Below are 19,470 nucleotides of genomic sequence, written 5' to 3' on the forward strand. Positions count from 1 at the left end.
ACTCTGGAAAGTAGTGTGGAAGTTTCTTAAAGAACAGAAAATAGACCTTCCCTACGATCTTGCCATATCACTTCTGGGCAATTACACTGAACATCATAACCCAAGATATGATAAGGCCACCTCCTCAGCTATGTTTATCTCTGCACTATTCACAAGAGCCAGGTGATGGAAACAATCCAGATGCCCTACTGCGCATGAATGGATACAGGACATGTGATACATATATATATATATATATATATGTATGAAGACATGGAATTCTACATAGCCAACAGACAGGATAAACAATGGCATTCACAGGGAAGTGGATGAATCTAGAGAGAATCATGTTGAGTGAGGCAAGTGAAGACCAAAAGAATAAAAGGCGCATGGTGTCCTTAATGTGTGGCTATTAGATCCAAGGAATAGAAGAGCGAGGACACAATATTTGCAAACCCAATGCTATGGACATGGTAATGGAAATATAAACATAACTATATAGACATAAAAACCTATGACTCTATAGACATAATGTTTTATTTCATAAATTAATATGTTTCTATGACATACAAACCCTTTGCCTAATTTTGATTAAATTCTAAAAACTAAGTCCCAGTGATTGTATATAGAGATTCCCTTCTTGAACATTTGTTCGTTAAACTTGTTATTTGAAATATGATGTAAAAATCAATGTTAATAAATTCTTTAATTAAAAAATAACCTGATCTTTCACTCACAGCACCCTGAGTAGCTAGGATCACAGATGTGAGCCAGCAGTGCTGCCTCGTTTTGGAGATATTAATTCTTCACTTGTTTGTAGGTAGAAATTTCCATTTAAGACATTCATGTACATGTACAGCACATCTTAAACCCAATCACACCTTCCAAAATACTCCCTCTCCCCTTCCCCCACCTGCCACATTAATATCCACACTTCCTTTTATACATGCATATTGAGTATGGTGACAAAGTTCTCTCACTGTCTGTTCAATGATTCCATGTGATTTATTCCTTCCTGCTAGTCCCCTATTCAAGACACTGATATTCTAGATATTTCCTTGATGAACTGTCTGGGAACTGTCCAAAGGGTTTGCAATGCAGAATAGCCTCCGTGTATAGTCATCTTTGCATAGACAGACCAGTTTTGTTTACCAAAGGACATGCTTCAAATCTATACTTTTAGGCATTTGTTCTCCCTCACCCCCTCCCCCGTAACATGGGTGCCTAGAGATGATTTGTTTGGCATCAGTTTGGCAAATTGTGAGCTCTGTGAATTGTGCATCCACAATCATAGAAGAGCCTATTACCAGCCAGTCCCCTGACATCTCCCTAAATATCTCCAATGCAATATTAGCCCCAGTTGGAAATTCTCCTGTGTTGCCCTTCTCATGGTCCACTGTGAGGACTGAGCCTGAGGTTTTCATACACTTCAGGCATGGAACAATCTTTTCATCTGTACTTCATGGACATGACCCAACAGAGAAGCAACACAACCAAGTGTGGAGTGAGTTTACCACACTATTCATACAAGCGTGTTTTCTGCAAGATTCCTGTGATTTAGAGTTTTCGTTCTTGTCAAGAAATACAGTCCAATGCATTGTCTCCTAACTAAAGAGCAAAACAGCTGCAAGGACTGCTTCTACATAATGAATATAATGAAGACAATCCAGTAATTTGGTATCCTGTTAGAGGAGTCCCGGGAATAGCAGTAGTGAAGAATGTAAAAAAATATTAATGTGTTCTATAGAAGGTCACAGGATTCTTACTTAAAATCTCTTATTGTTTACTGCAGTCTGTCTAGTTATCTAACCGGATATGACTGAACACTCAATTTTATGGAAGTGGTGGTAGATGCTTAGATTAAAAAAACGGTGTGAAACTAACTTTCTATTTGTCTATTGTCACCAAATATTAAATACTGGAAAGTGTTGTGATAGGCTTTGTTAGTTCTCCAGTGAGAATCTGGACATTTGTCTCATCTCTCTCTGACTTCCAGAAAGAGAACACTAATTTCTTCTCTAGGGGATTATTGACTGATAACAAAACAGCCACCAGGGTCACAGCTAGCAACCAGTATAGGAAGTGCAATAATCAGATAGATGACTGAAATGGAAGAAACTCAGTAACTAAATGTCAACCAACATTGCCTACATCCCAGGAATCCCTTGCTCCACTGTGAGAAAATTCCTCAATTCCTGAAATTACTTCAGGAAGAAGTAGATGTCATATTGGTGATCTTGATTTATTTATATGTATGAGACTGAAGAGTTTGCGTTTTTTTTAAATTATGCTACAGTCCAAGCCCTGGTGCCTCATACCTGGAATCCTAGCTACTCAATAGGCTGAGTTCTGTGGATAGAGGTTCAGACCCAGCGTGAGCAGCAAAACCTGTGAGCTCTCATCTCCAATTAGCTACCAGGAAGCCAAAAGTGGAGTTTCTTACTCAAGTGTTTGAGCTTTCCTTTGGGCAGGAAAGCCTCAAGGTCAGTACCCCGGCCCAGAGTCAGAATCCTAGGACACACACGGACACAAAGTCAGATGGAGAGAGAGAGAGAAAGAGAGAGAGAAAGAGAGAGAGAGAGAGAGAGAGAGAGAGAGAGAGAGAGAGAGAGAGAGACAAAGACACAGAGAGAGATACAGAAAGACAGAAACAGATACAGAGAGACAGACAGAGAGACAGAGACAGAGAAAGACAGACAGAGAAAGAGAAAGACAGAGAGAAAAAGGGGGGATGGAAGGAAACAAAGATGAAACTTAGAAAAAAGCAAGGATGAAGAAATCTCCTGCGGTATTGCAGACACGGTAGAGGATTTTCTAGTCCTGGAATCTCAATGTGAAATTGCTTTGGATCATGCAGCTCTGTATATTTACAGAGTTTTCATAAGTAGGACAATTTGAATTTTTCACCATGGCCCTATTCACTATTTCCGAATCATAAAATGAAGCATGTAGGCATGCTTCTTTACAGATTGGATGAAAATGAATTTCACAGATTAAAAAATCACACTTGTGAAATAGAGTAAGCTGTATTTCCTGTGATCAGAAAACACTTCCTGTAATGTCCTAACATAGTTGAGTATTTAAAATGAATACATGAAAGGGAATCAATGAGAAAGAAAAAAATCTAGGATGATTGGGTTTGTGATAACTGAAAAGCATCGGACAGAATGTTGTTATGAACTGTGCATATTTGAGTTCAGAATGATTGTTGAATTCTGACTTCTTCATTAAGTATTGCTCTCTCTTTATATAGAAGATCTCCAACTAATGCAGAGATGTGTAATCTAACACACATCTCACAATTTCACATCTCACAATTTCCTGCGACTCTCAGATCACCCTGAGCTACAACCCATGCTCTTTGGGCTCTTCCTGTCCATGTACCTGATCACTGTGGTCGGAAATCTGCTCATCATCCTGGCTGTCACCTCTGACCCCAACCTCCACACTCCCATGTACTTCTTCCTCTCCAACCTGTCCTTAGCTGACATTGGCTTCACCTCCACCACAGTTCCCATGAGGCTGGTGGACATCCAGACTCACAGCAGAGCCATCTCCTATGTGGGCTGCCTCACACAGATGTCTATTTTTCTCATTTTTGGTTATATGGATATTTTGCATCTTACTGCCATGGCCTATGACCGCTTTGTGGCCATCTGTCACCCCCTGAATTACCCACTCATCATGAACAGAAGCAAGAAACTTCAGCATATAGTCCTATAAATTCTACCTGTCTGAATACTGTATGCATCTAGTTTAATTAGTACAATCCATTAGCAGTGGAAAACCATTCTGGCTATGTCAGGATGGATTCCTTAAGGAGGAATATATCTTTGTAATGTTTAAATTGTTAGTTTGTAAAGAATGATGAATGTTTACAGATGTTAGGCCCAACAAAGAATGTTGCAAGGATTGAGTGGCAAATTTTGTAATATGTACATTTTACTTCAATACTATTGGACAGACTTTGAAGTCAGAACATGTTATTTTGTAGCCAGCTATCCCATTCTGCCCTTTAGCTTGAGTTAATTTAAAAATTATAAACTAGTGCCTTAATTTTTCCCCTGATGACTTTTGTTATTTTAAATGTGTTATTTAAATGGGCTACCATTACATAAGTCAGGCGAAGAGTGCATTTCATTCTGGATAATGTAATTCCTACCTTCCCAGTGTCCAAGTTCTTCCCTCCCGTCATCACGTATGAGTTTTAAATTCAATTACAACACACACACAGAGCAAAAACTCAAGCTATGGCTCAAGAAGCAGAAAAATAGCCCTGAGGAAAAAAATCAGGGAAAGTGTCCACATCCTGAGTTCAAACCCCAGGAATAGTACAAACCAAGATGCAAAGCAGCAAGCAAAAAACAAAAATCTTCCACCTTGCTTTTATGAGCAGGCAGTTAGAGGCTCATCCCTGAGATATAAGCATCTGGTCAGACCTGTGAATTAAAGAGTCCTAGATCGTGCTTGCTTTGGCAGCACATATACTGAAATTGGAACAATACAGAGAAGATTAGCATGGCCCCTGTGCAAGGATGACATGCAAATTCGTGAAGCCTTCCATATTTTCACAGTTGCTGGCGGGGTTGTGGAGAAAAAGGAACCCTATTACACTGCTGGTGGGAATGCAGACTAGTTCAGCCACTCTGGAAAGCAGTGTGGAGGTTTCTTAAAGAACTGAAAATAGACCTTCCCTACGATCCTGCCATACCACTCTGGGCATCTATCCTAAACATCATGACCCAAGATATTACAAGGACACCTGCTCAGCTATGTTCATCTCTACACTATTCACAATAGCCAGGCAATGGAAACAACCCAGATGCCCTACTGCAGATGAATGGATACAGAAAATGTGGTATATATACACAATGGAATTCTACAGAGCCAACAGACAAGATAAAACAATGGCATTCACAGGGAAATGGATGAACCTAGAGAGAATCATGTTGAGTCAGACAAGTCAAGATGTAAGGAACAAAAGGCACCTAGTATCCCTAATATGTGGCTATTAAATCCAAAGAGTACAAGAACAAGGACTCAATAACTGCACACACAAAGCTATGGACATGGTAATGGAAATATAAACATAACTATATAGACATAAAAACTTATGACTCTATAGACATAATGTCTTATTTCTTAAATTAATGTTTCTATGACATGCAAACCCTTAGCCTAATTTTGATTAAGTTCTACATACTAAGTCTCAGTAATTGTAAAGAGACATTCCCTCCTTGAGCACTTGTTTGTTAAACTTGTCATTTAAAATATGATATAAAAATCAACATTAATAAGTTCTTTAAAAAAACCCCGAAAGTCCTAGATCCCATCTGTAAATTACTAAAAACAAAGAAAGCACGTTTTATATCATTTGCCAAGAAATCAGGAAGCCCTGGGTTCAAACACCAGTGCTACCAAAACAAAAATGATCTGTTTGTGTCCACTTTTTACAAATTTATCTTTTTATTTTTTGTTGTAATGTATAGTGGTGCTACAGGTATATTTGATACATAGTTGGGGTTTTGATTATTTATTGAAATTGTAATAAACAAAATAAAATGTGCTCAGAATAGTTAAAAAATCAGGAAAAGCTGAAGGGAAATAAAGCTGTGTGATGGTGTTTTATGCCTGTCATCCTAGCTACTCCGGAGGCTGAGATCTGAGGGTCATGGTTCAAAACAAGCAACAGGGACAGCACCCAGACCCTGAGTTCAAAAGAATATCATGACTGCATTTGCTCATGTACATATGTGGAAAGGGATCCAGACAAAGTGAGGGGATTGGTAGGGCATGAGAGAGTCTATAAGAACTGTGGAATAAATGACTTTGATTACAGAGCCCATAAATAAACATGACAAGTTGAATCCTCTGGTACAACTATTTAACCATAATAATATTTTGAGAAATGGAAAAGAAAGAAGTCACTGAGATTGAGAGATCTCAAGTGGTGAGATTTCATAACTAAAGCTGTTAAGATTTCTGGAATTTAGCACTACAATCCTTTTTTCTGGGTCTTGAACTCTGGACCTTACCCTGTTCCTGATTTTTTTTTCTTTTTGTCAAGGCTACCACTGCTTTCATTGAGACATAACTCCTTTCAACTTTTTTGGTGTTTAATTGAAGGTCAGAGTCTTGTTGTCTTTCTCCAACACATAAGGATGTCCATTTCTAGATCCCTATATAGATTTGTTGTGTATCGGAAAACAACTTCTTTCCTTCCTCATATGAGAAGCATAAAGCTTTAGGCTCTACCTCATTTCCCTGCCATCTGCTTAGGATCTGCCACAACATCTCTTACATCCAAGGGAATTCCTGCACTAGTCACCACAGCAGAGGTATGGTAACGGTGAATGTGCTATTCAATGGACAAATGTTAATCTGATATTAGAGGGCTTAGCTAGCATGCATAGAGCCCTGGATTCAACTGCTCAGTGCCACATGCCCGGAAAAAGTAGGAAGTGGGGCTGGGAGGGTAGCCTCGTTTTAGAGTGGTCACCTCCCATGCACAAAGCCCTGGATTCAAGTCCTTTGGTACCACATCCATAGAAAAAGCTGGAAGAGGCAGTGTGGCTCAAATGGCAGAGTGCTTGAGTAAAAAGTGTCTAAGGACAGTGCCAAGGCCCCGAGTTCAAGGCCCAGGACTGAAAAAAAATGCAAATCAATAAATCTTGAGATTTTTGTGATTTTTGGTCCTTATTAAGAAAGATTCGACCTGGGCCAAGGAAGCCTTCTTGTAAAATTTTCAGTGTGCCAGTTTTATCTCTAGTTCTTTGATCCATTTCGAATTAATTCTAGTGCATATTGACAAAGAAGGATCCAACTTTAGTTTTCTGCAGGTGCTTAACAAGTTCTGCCAGCACAACTTGTTGAAGAGGCTGTCTTTCTTCCATTCTATTTTTTTGGCTCCCTTGTCAAAGATTAGGTGGTCATAGGTCTGTGGTTTAATATCTGGGACCTCAGTTCTATTCCATTGGTCTTCAGGCCTGTTCTTGTGCCAGTAACAAGCTGTTTTGATAATTATAGTCCTGTAACAGAGTCTACAGTTTGGAATTGAAATTTCTCCAGGGCTGTTCTTTCTGCTAAGAAGTGTTTTTGCTATACGGGGTCTTTTATTATTCCATATGAAATTTTGAATTGCCTCTTCTGTTTCTTTAAAGAATGCCTTTGGGATAATAATGGGTATTGCGATGAATTTGTAGATAGCCCTTGGCAAGACTGTCATTTTCACAATGTTGATTCTTCCAATCCAGGAGCATGGGAGGTTTTTCCATTTCCTTAGTTCTGCTTTAATTTCCTTTTTCAGGGTTTTAAAGTTTTCATCAAAAAGGTCCTTTACATTCTTAGTTAAGCTAATTCCTAGATACTTTATTTTCTTTGAGGCTATGGTGAAAGGAGTTGCTTTCCTGATTATTGCCTCCTTCCTCTCACTGTTGGCGTAAAGGAAGGAAGTTGATTTTTGAGGGTTAATTTTATACCCTGCTATCCTTCCAAAGTTTTGAATCAGCTCAAGGAGCTTGGGAGCAGAGTCTATAGGATTCTTTAAATACAGAATCATGTCATCTGCAAAGAGGGATAATTTTACTTCCTCTTTCCCTACCTGGATCCCCTTTATGCTTGCTTCTTGCCTTATTGCACTGGCTAGGAATTCTAATAGTATGTTAAGGAGGAGTGGAGAGAGTGGGCATCCTTGTCTCGTTCCTGATTTTAGAGGGAATGGCTTTACATTTTCACCATTAAGTGTAATGCTAGCAGTGGGTTTGTCATACACAGCCTTTATTATATTGAGGAATGTTCCCTGGATTCCTAGTTTCTCCAGAGCTTTATGGCAAAGGACATAGCTAGTAAATTAATTCGGAAGCCTACAGAGTGGGAGAAGATCTTCACCAACCAAACAATGGACAAAGGCCTCATATCTAAAATATATCAACAACTCAAAAAATTGAATCACTCCAAAACTAATCTCCAAAGTAACAACCATCCCATTAAAAAATGGGCCAAAGACTTAAAGAGAGCCTTCTATGAACAAGAAACAAATATGGCCTATAGACACATGAAGAAATGCTCAACATCCCTGGTCATAAAAGAAATGCAAATCAAAACAACTCTAAGATTCCACCTCACTCCGGATAGAATGGCCAGGATCAGGAAAACGAATAGTAACAGATGCTGGAGGGGATGTGACTAGCAGGGATCACTACTACACTGTTGGTGGGAGTACAAACTCATTCAACCACTATGGAAAGCAGTATGGCAGTGCCTCAAAGGCTAAACATAGAATTCCCCTATGACCCAGCAATTCCACTACTTGTCATTTACCCAACCATCCAGAATCTAGGGCATACGAAATCCACTAGCACAACAATGTTCATTGCAGCACTATTCACCATAGCAAAGATATGGAACCAACCTAGATGTCCCTCAGTTGATGAGTGGATTAACAAGTTGTGGTATTTGTACACAATTGAATTCTATGCTGCTGTCAGAAAAAAATGACAGCGACCCATTTGTTAGGAAATGGAAAGACTTACAAAAAATCATATTAAGTGAAGTAAGCCAGACTCAAAGGAACTTAGGCTCAATGGTTTCCCTCATTTGTCATAGTCAGTAGAAACCTTGGGCTCTACTACCAGAGATCTGCAATAGAGCAAAACCTTGATACCTAAGGCCATGTAGTATGAAGCTAATTGAAAGGACCTCCAGGATATTGAAACAAAAGCCATATAATGAATGATTGTTGTCCTTAATGAACTATGTTATCTCTCATCACCTTTGCTGTCCCTTGGGTATCTCATATTGTTACAGTATCTCACTTTGTTATTTGATATATTGAATTTATTTGTATTTGGTTATTTGAAATTGGATAGGGAATGGGGGAAAAGCAAGATGGGGGGACGGTGCGGGGGAGGGGAAAGGGTACCAAGACATGTGAAAGGGTATCAATGTATGTGAATTAATGCACCTTCTATCAGGCAAATATCATGTAACCCTTTTATTAATTACAATAAAAATTTTAAAAAATACCTTGAGATTCCACCAAACCTCAGTTAGATGACCATTATGAAGAAAACTGGTAATCACAGGTGCTGGTGGGGATGTGGCCAGAAGGGGACATTTCTATGTTGTTGGTAAAATTTCTGAAAAGCTGTGGAGATTCCTCAAAAGACTGGACAGAGAGTCCCTGTGACCAAGCATTCCCACTCTGGGCCATTTGATAAAAATACACTACAAACATTTCCCCACTGCAACTGCCAGTAACACCATTTTCATTGAAGCATTGTTTACTTATCCAAGATATGCAGTCAACCGAAATACCCCTCAGTGGATGAATGGATCAAGAAAATGTGGTCTATATGGACAATGAAATTCTATACTCACATCAGAAAAAATGATATTGTACATTTTGTAAGGGAATGGGCAGATCTGGAAAATTAATACCCAACTTCTCAACTCTTCACCTGTATTGTATTTGTAATATCAGGGTTTGTATTGTAATGATAACCTTAAATCACGGAATGTTTGCTGTATGTATTTGTGGGTGGGAAGAAAAGGAAATATTTGAACAAATGTTTATATGAATAATAAAACAAAATAAATTATAAAAAATATAAACTTTGAAGATGGAATCATGATGTTTCTGAAGATATATGGTATGGATAGAGAACAATGAAAATTTATTAAAAGTCACCCCAGTTTGGAGATCAATTATAAGGACTGTGAAAGTCCATGCCACCTGTCCATCAGATAAGCATAGGTGATAGACGTTTTAGTATATTAATCATCTGGATAGACAGAGAATCTTGAACCTAGCATGGATTTCCTTTATGTCATCTCAGCTCTCTGTTTGAAATGTCCACAGAGACTTGACATTGATGTGCTCAATTTAGTTAATTGGGAGCTGTGGGCCTCAATCCTCCAAGGCCATCTAGAAGTGGAGGGGAAGCCTGTGTTCTCTGCCCTTCACTCTCCTGCATGCAGGACCCTGCTCCTCCATCTGCCTCCTCCTTGTCAGTATCCCCAAGCTCTGCTTCCATGGTGTCTTCACATCCACCCTGAGGCCAGAGGCTGAACTGGTGCTGCACAGCAGGTCTGAGGTCCTCAGATCTGTCCACCTGGGTCATGGCTGAAGAGAGAGGCGGCTTAAGCGAGTGAGTGCTGAGAGTGGATGTCTGAGAAGGGCTTTGGAGGTGTGTTTTGTGGATCATGAGGACAGCTTGACTGAGAGGATGATGATGATGATGGTGATGCTGATAATGATGAGAAGGAGGAAGAGGAGGAGGAAATGTACGGTGATGATGCTTCTACTGCTGCTGCTACTGTTGGTGACAAGAACACCACACAACAATGATCCACGGTTGACATGTTACCCTGTGCTCACTTCTGAGCTCAGTTTTATGTCATTTTTTTTCACTTCATATGCTTCAACTTCCTCCCTGTGTGTTTGTTTGTGTGCATGCATGCCTGCACTGATTTCAGACCTTTTACCCATGGTCTGGAAGATGTCCTGAAGGTGTTTTGATCAAAGTTGGCCCTTTACCACCCAAGCCATAGTTAGTACCATTTCCAGCTGTTTAGGTGGTTCCTCGGAGGTAAGAGTCTTATGGACATTCTTGCTCAGGCTGACTGGGAACTGCCTTCCTCAGATCTCACAATTGCAGGCAGGAGCCACTGGAAACAGGAAGGGATACACACACACACACACACACACACACACACACACACACACACACACACATATATATATTTTAAGTAGCTGTTTTTGCTTTCTGATGTTCATTTTTATTAATCTGTAGCTTAGGTGATCCAGGAGTTGACACCCTCAGAATCCTCTCCTACCCCTCAAACTTTACTCACTTTGTGTATAGGTGCACTGACATGTTGATCATTGCATGTTGATAAGTGACATCTAACAGCCATGTCTGAGAGAACACAAGTGTTCTTTGTCTCTGAGCCTGACTTACTCTCCTCAATAGCACATTTCCAGGTCCACCCATTTTCCTGAAAATGCCATAATACCAGAATAGGCAAGTCCAGGGGGACCAGAAGTAGATATATGTCTGCCTGGGGTTGCAGTGAAATAAGGAGTGACTGTTCAGGGGTCTGAATTTTTTCTCAGAATGGTAAAATTCGACTATGTTTATAGCTGCCTCATTGTGAATGCATTATAAGTGATGGAACTGTATCCTTTAGATGATTCTTATGAGAATGATCTTCAATGAATCTGTTCTTGACTCAAGACATGAGTAAGCTGTAGTATCATATCAACATGCTGTAGCTCATATTTCTGTTCTGTTTTTGGATTTCTTAAAAAAATTAATTTAGGTAAGTACATTACTATCCCTTCTCCCTTTTCCATTTCATTTTATAGCCAGGATAATGTACAGAGGAGTTACAGTTACATACGTAATCTAGTGAGTACATTTCTTGTTGGACATTGTTAAGCCCACTCATGTTTTTCTCCCACTTTCCCTCTGTCCACATCCCCAGTTGTAGAGTGCATTTTCAACACATGGTCTTGTGTGTGTTACTGTTACATGGGGTTATCCTTTGTCCTTTGTCTCACCATTTTGTTGTTTTGCTTCCCTTTCCTAATTCAAGTACATATATATACTTATACAATTCACCAGGTACCATAATCAGATTCAGTGACAAGAAGGGAAAAATCATAATGGGGGAGGCATTAGAAACAAGAAATACCTTCACATACTATATTAAAATCATGAAGACAACCCTCTTGTTTCCATATCCTCGAGTTCATTGACCTTAGCATCATCCTATATGGTCATATGCACATAGATTTGAGCTATTGTGATCCTCTACTTGGAAAATCCTAGACATGTACTAATTATCACAAATGAGGGAAACCATGCAGCCTACGGTTCTTTGGGTCTGGCTCGCTTCACTTAATATGATTATTCTAGGCCTTTCCATTTCCTTAAGAATGGGTTGATGCCATTCTTTCTCATGGTTCATAGAATTCAGTTATGTATATGAGGCAAATTTGCTTGATCTGTTCATTGATTGAGGGGCTTCTCGGTTGGTTCCATATCTTAGCTATGGTACATAATGCTGAGTGACCCTGGTTGTGGTGGTAGATTTACTGAGGCCTTGTTTATGGACATTTGGGTAGATGCCCACAAGTGGGATTGCTGGGTCACAGGGAAGCTGTATGTTTAGCCCTCTGAGGACTCTCCATACTGCTCTCTACAGTGGCTCAACACATTTGCACTCCAACCAACAGTGTAGTAGTGTTCCCTTCTGGACCCATACCTGCCAGCATCTGTTGTTATTACATGTCTTGGTCATGGCCATTCTAACTGGAGTGAGGTGGAATCTCAAAGTTGTTTTGATTTGCATTTCTTTTATAGCCAGAGATGGAGAACATCTCTTCATGTGTCTACTGGCTATTCTTATTTCTTCTTCGGATAAGTCTCTCTAGAGCTCAACAAATTAAACCTCCCCAAAGTAAACCGTCCAAGAAACAACAACCCCATTTAAAAATTGTTCTGTGATTTCTAACAATGCTGTTCACCATTAGGACAGGATGATAGGCAAACTTCTGGGTGAGAAGAGGCTGGAAGTGGGGGATTGCCATAACAGAGAAATATTTCTAAGTACACTGCACATCAAGTATATTACACATTTAAACTTATAAATATTTGGATATCAGGTATGAACAGTTGAGCATTCCTGGACACACATTTTGTTTTTCTAATGACATTTCTGTTTTAAGCAGCTGTCCAAGTGATCTCAAAGCAGAAAATCTAACCACAGTCTCTGAGTTCTATCTCTTGGAACTCTCAGATGACCCTGAACTACAACCAGTCCTCTTTGGGATCTTCCTGTTCATGTATTTGACCACTGTGCTGGGAAATCTGCTCATCATCCTGGCCGTCAGCTCTGACCCTCATCTCCACACCGCCGTGTACTTCTTCCTCTGTAACCTCTCCTTGGCTGACATCTGCTTCACTTCTACTACGGTCCCCAAGATGCTGGTGAACATCCAGAATCACAGCAGAGCCATCTCCTATGGGGGCTGCATCACCTAGATGTCTTTCTTCCTCTTTTTTGGCTGCATGGATGACATGCTTCTGACTGTCATGGCCTATGACGGCTTTGTGGCCATCTGTCACCCCCTGCACTACCCGGTCCTCTTGAACCCTCGCTGCTGTCGCATCTTAGTACTGGTGTATGCTCTGTTTAGTTTTCTGGATTCCCAGTCACACAATATATTGATCTTACAATTCACTTGCTTTAAAACTGTGGAAATCCCAAATTACTTCTGTGATGCTTCTCCAATATTTAAACTGTCCTGTTCTGGTTCCCTTACAAATAACTTGTTCATATATGTAACTACTGTCATCTTTGGGCTATTTCCTCTTTCAGGGATCCTTTACTCTTACTACTAAATTATCTCTTCCATCCTCAGGATCCCCACAGAAAGTGGTAGGCACAAAGCCTTTTCCACGTGTGGGGCTCATCTGTCGGTGGTTTGCTTTTTCTATGGCACCTTGCTTGGTGCATACTGTGGTTCCACTATGTTCCATGGCTCCAAGAAGCTCATGGTGGCCTCGGTGATGTACACAGTGGTCTCCCCCATGCTGAACCCCTTCATCTACAGCCTGAGGAACAGGGACATTAGCAGGACTCTGAGGAGGCTGGGCAGCAGGATCCTCGGAACCCAGGACTTGGGTAGGACACTTAACTAACTGGAAGAATTAGGCAGCTCTCTGCTTCTTCTTCCATATGGAAAATGTGAAGAGTAATTGGCTAATTAATTCCCCAGCTTGTTCCCTCGTTGCACAGTAGTTAAGAGCCTTAGGAGTCTGGAGACTGAGTATTTATAGACAGATGCAAAGATTCATTTCAGGAGAATAAATGGTTTTTCTACAGATCAGTAGTGTCTGTGAGGCTCTCAATGCAATTGGTGTAAATAGAATGTGCACAGAACAAAATTACAATGGTATTTTAGACTCTAAGAATTTCATGGAAGAAATAGAAAGACTTAGAAAAAAATTATATTAAGTGAAGTAAGCCAGACACAAAGGAACATAGGCTCAATGGTTTCCCTCATTTGTCATAATCAGTAGAAACCTTTGGCTCTCCTAGCAGAGATCTACAATAGAACAAAACCTAGATACATAAGGCCATATAGAATGACACTAAATGAAAGACCTCCAGGATATAGAAACAAAAGCCATATAATGAGTGATTGTTGTCCTTCATGTATTATGTTATCTCTCATCTTTTTTGCTGTCCTTGGTTATCTCATATTCTTACAGGATTTCATCTGGTTATCTGATGTATTGTATATATGCGTATTTGGTTATTTGAGGTCGGATAGGGAAGGGAGGAAAACAAGATGAGGGGTGGGGTGGTGGGAGGGAAATGAGGACCAAGACATGAGAAAGGGTATCAATGTTTGTGAAGTAAGGCACCTTCTTTCTGGTGCATGTAATTCAACCCTTCTATTAATTACAATAAAAATATAGGAAAAAATAATTTTCCTGGAAGGGGCAATGATAGAGAAGGGAAAAGTTGAATGAAATTCATTTGACCTTTGAGTTTCTCCTGGAATATACAAAGAGTCTAAACAAATACTTCTGTATAACTTTCCTAATTTGTTCTTCTTCAAGCACAAGCATATATTCTGAGAGACTGGGTACTTTTGAGGTCTGTGTTGTAATTTCAAGGCTTCTTACAGTAGCTAGTATGCCTGGTCTGCACCCACCTTCATTTTGAACGACTGTAGTTCTGATGGGCTCAGAGGTGAGTGTCTTGTGCCTGTGGATTTTGCCTCCTGAAGCTGGACACTGGCTTCCTCACAGGAACCCTATACTTGAGCCTGGAGCTTTCATCCACCCTCAGTGGGCAGGTAGGTTTGGAGTCAATATGGCCTTGTCGTGTTCTGGATGAGTAGATGAAGTTATGTGCACTCAAGGTCATTTTTCATCAAGAAGAAAACCATTGGCAAGGGAATATGAATAACGTTAACTCTGAAGGTCGGGAATATTTTTTGTCTGTTATGGAAGTTGAACTCTGCAGGTGTGTATGGGCATTGTCTAGGCCTGTGGGTGAGCTGGACATGCCTGTACATCTGAGCTGAGGTGGTGGTGAGATGTTACCCCATTGCTGGACCTACTGAACCTAGTTGGCACTGGTTGAAAGAGACTGGTGAAGTGTCTCTCGTGTTAACTGAAACACGTTGGCACCACTAGTGAGTATTTTATGTTCTGTGTACAAAATGAACCCACATTGAACCTGAATGCACTGTAAACTGGACCAGAACTGAATCAGGACAGGTAGGTGCTGCCTTTGAGCATGTTGATCCTACCTGCAGAAGGTTGCTTCTGGTCAGGTAGAAAGTAGGCTGATTAGGGGGAGGAATTTCCTTCTGAGCTAGTTTACACAGCCTCTCTGGATCTTTTTCTGGGTTTGTGTTAGATGTTCTGCAGAATGAAGTAGGGGAAATGGGAATGCCTCACACAACCACTGTCTAGCACTGTAGGGGACAGAAAGGAGAAGCTGGGCTCAGCGGGGTCTGTGCTGCTGACTGCAGAGCTGATGATGTGATGACCAGAGTGGAATGATGGACAATGTCTTGAACCCTCCACCCCTGCTAGGTTGAACCCTCTAGGTGAGAACGGTGTGGTGAGGACACAGGTGGTCCCTTTAGATGTGCTAGGCCCCCAGAAGTGGTGCCATTGGCCATGGAAATACTCCTCTGTGTGTTCCTCCTCTTCCCTCTGCCCTCCTTCCAGTGCTTTCATGGACCGAAATTGCTGTTTTCTCCAGCAGCCTGGTGGTGAACCACCTGGCTCCAGTGTGTCTCTACCACCTCACAGGCCGAATCCCACACTTTGTCCCCTGCCTTTCTATCAATTATCTATCCCAGTGATGTACTTAAAATGTTTTTAACTCTTTTATTTACCACATATTTTTAATTTTTTAAAATTGGTGTCACTATTTATTTCTGAATTTAGTTCTTGGACTCTGGTCTTGGTGCTTAACAAAGAGTATTAGGCTATCGAAATCTAAGAAATAGTTTCTCCCACCATTACAGAAATGAATTCCTACAATATATCCCGGGAAATTCATATCACAGGGAATATCTGGTTAGGCCATAATCTACACACACACACACACACACACACACACACACACACACACACACACGCACGCACACGCACACACACATAATCATTTTCTCTCTCTCTCTCTCTCTCTCTCTCTCTCTCTCTCTCTCTCTCTCTCTCTCTTTTTCTCTCTCTCTCTGTCTTTGTGTCTCTGACTCAGATGTTGTACTGTCTACTCAGTGGCCCTCTGGTGAGGGGACAGTAATTAAATGTGTTCTAAACACAGGAAAGGATAGATGACCTTTGGCTCATGTTAGCAATCCTAGCTCCTCTGGAAATGGCAGTCTGAAGTTCATGGTTCCAATAAGGCTGTGTGAGAAGTGCAGGGGCCTGTTTTCCCTAATGAAGTAAGCTCCTCAAAATGCATACCCCCTTCAAAAAATGAAGAAATGAGAGTTTTGACTCAGTAGTAAAGCACCATCCTTAAGCAAGGAAACCTCAACAAATAATTTTCTACTGTAAAGATTTAGTTACTCAGTTCATTGGTACTGAAGATCCAACACTCAATCATGTAGTTTTTTTGGTTGGTCTACAATATAAAACTGACCTAAGTGCCAGTGAAATACTAGACTGATGTTATACCCTCAGTCTAAGGCTATAATTTACTGGAAGAGAAAAGCCACTATTATAAATTTCTAATAGTTGGTCTATGAAGGTGAAATATACATTGTTGGAGTGAAATAACTTTTTGCCATGAACATAGGGAATAGATAGAAAGATGCTTCCTGTCAACAACAGTAAAAGTATCAACTAAGGATATACTGGAGAAGCACTCAAACTTCAGACACTTAGCTCCTAGGGAGACTGAGATTTGAGGATCAAGGTTAAAAGCCAGCTGGGGCACAAAAGGACCTACGACTCTCATCTCCAATTAACCTCTAGAAAATGGAAGGGGGCCTTGGCTAAAGGGTGGGGTGGTAGACTTGAGGTGAAGAGCTCAGTGACAGAATCCGGGCCCATGGGTAGGGTGGTAGCCTTGAGCCTAAGAGCTCAGAGACAGTTCCCAGGCTAAGTTCAAACCACAGACCCTCAAAACACTAAATGAGTAAAGTTCAGACTCTTTTATGTTAATATTGTTACAGAATCTACCTTCCACCACAGTATGCCATCTTCCTGTGTTATGGAAATAAGCCTGTCAGGAACAGACCAGTAGAGTATGCCTTCAGAGATAGGCCTAGATAACTTCTCCTGTGGCCTAATGTAATGTATCAACCCAATTCATACAAAGCAGTGGTTTGGGCCTCATAAAATCATAACTTGCTTCCTTTTGCATGGCTTATCACAAGTCCAGGATTTGGGGAAGCTTAATATCAGAGCCAAGCCAAACCACTTCTTTTGAATATATGTCAATGATATAGGTGTACTTTTACTTGCTTCTTGTGTCACTTGCATTTTCCTCTTCTATTTCCAGGATTTTCTATCTGTCCTGTAAATATCATTAAGTTAGTCTGGCTAGAAAAAAAGTTTGGAACCCATTTTAATTATTCAGCAAAAAGGCAGGCTGGAGATGTAGTTCAAATGAGCAAACAAGCTAAGCAAACAGGATAGAAACAGGAGATCCTGAATTTAAGCCCTGGTATTGGAGAGAAAAACCCACTGTTGTTACCATTATTTTTTATGTCAATCCATGAAATTGTAATTGTACATATATTTATACTTAGAATAGCTCAGATATTATGATCAGAAAAGTACTACCTCTCCATCTTCATAACTAGAAACCCATACAAATAGTATCTGGGCATATGTGTGAATTGTGAGCATGAGACTATGAATAATGCAGGGGTTTTTTTAATCTCCACGTGTGAGGCGCCAATGTTTTTAATTCAGTTTTAATTAACGGATTGCCACAAGCACTGTGGTGTCACAGTAGGTTTATGATGTCACAATGTGACAGTGACATCACAATGGCACAATGATGCCAAAATTCTGATGTGAGGTCATGATTATCTTTTTTACTGTCACAATGCCTGTGATGCCTGAAACTTTCTTAGGCTAAAATCAGGACATGAGGTCAAAGCTTCTCTGATGTAAAATAGCCATGTGATGTCACAATGGTTAGGATGTTGTGGTAGGTCAGTGATGTCATTCCATCGATGTGATGTCACAAATTATGATTTTGCACTAGTTCTGTGATGTCACAGTGAGATAATGATGTCCTAAGAAAAATATTATTTAAGACATATATGCAAATTATTAACAGTCAGTAAGAATAAAAACTAAGGCAATGTAGGCAAAGCACTACAATTGTCACTTGTCTTAAACATCATCACTGGTAATTCTGATGGTAGACATTGGATCTGCTAGTTGAAGTGTCCAAGTACAGCAGGTTTTGACATAGGGAAATGTTGAGTATGTTATGGACTTGATTATCTATATTTCGTGGTACTCTTGGGACATTAATGGAGTTACGGGGATATAAGTTTTCTCCAAAATGTTCCAAAGTATTAGTACCACAATGTACCATACATATACAAGTATGTAAAGACTTCATAGGAAACTGCCATTGAAATCCATGGAAAGACTTTGCGGTGAAAATTGCATACAGAAATGTTTCTTGCAGGAACCGCTTGAGTTGAAAAGTAAAGCAAGTATGTAAAAAGTAGTTGACATGGGATGCAGTGGTCTCAGCCAGTCCCGTCAGATGCTCCACACTTTGGGTGACTGCTCAGCTTGGCCTGGACTGACCCAGCAAGGCCAGCTAGTCCTTTGCGTTTGTGCATTAACCAACACTGGATGTTAGGTATATCCACGAGAGAACCTTCCTTTCAAAGATGGGGACTGTTCACTGCATTTCAGATCCACAAGTTAATGTCCCTGTCTTGACAGTGATAAGTGCATGGTCAGAATGCAGCTGACAGATGAAGGATGGGATAAAGTGTGGGCTAGCGATGGCTGGTTGAGTCTTGGAAGGCCAAGTCCAAGCCGGTGTCCCTTACTCTTGGTTTTTCTACAAGTGAATTTGAGATGAGCACCCCAATGTCTTTCCAAGGCACCACTCACATCCCTGTAGATTAGGTAATGGATTGCTCTTTCATTGCTTCCTCCAGCTCACTCAAGCATTAGGGGACCCCCGTATCATAGAGTTCATGTACCCAGACAATTAAGCAGCCTAGAACCAAATGTAGGTGCCAGTGGATTAGGTTTGTCTATCCTCACATAATTTCCGTAGGAAACAAGATTTTCAATTTTCTTTGAAAGATATTATGGAAGAAAGTGAAGGAAGGAATTACACTGTCCAGAATGAAATGCCCTCTTTACTTGAATTAGATAATGGTAGCCCATCTACATATCAAATTTAAAGTAAAAAAATGCATTAGAGGAAACAATTAGGGGACTAACTTATAAGTTGAAAATA

The 19,470-nt window shown here is 40.3% G+C and overlaps 1 non-coding gene and 1 pseudogene across 1 annotated transcript; both read left to right on the forward strand.

Moving 5' to 3' along the window:
- Positions 1-4,442: 4,442 nt before the first annotated feature.
- Positions 4,443-4,549, forward strand: LOC150068182 (U6 spliceosomal RNA). The gene has a single exon (XR_016538636.1). It is a non-coding gene; the product is annotated as a U6 spliceosomal RNA (small nuclear RNA).
- A 5,549-nt stretch (positions 4,550-10,098) lies between these two features.
- Positions 10,099-13,688, forward strand: LOC150068183 (olfactory receptor 7E24-like; annotated as a pseudogene).
- Positions 13,689-19,470: the final 5,782 nt, after the last annotated feature.

The sequence above is a fragment of the Megascapheus bottae genome, chromosome 1 (assembly GCF_031878675.1).
Source record: "Megascapheus bottae isolate mThoBot1 chromosome 1, mThoBot2.hap1, whole genome shotgun sequence".
NCBI lineage: Eukaryota > Metazoa > Chordata > Mammalia > Rodentia > Geomyidae > Megascapheus > Megascapheus bottae.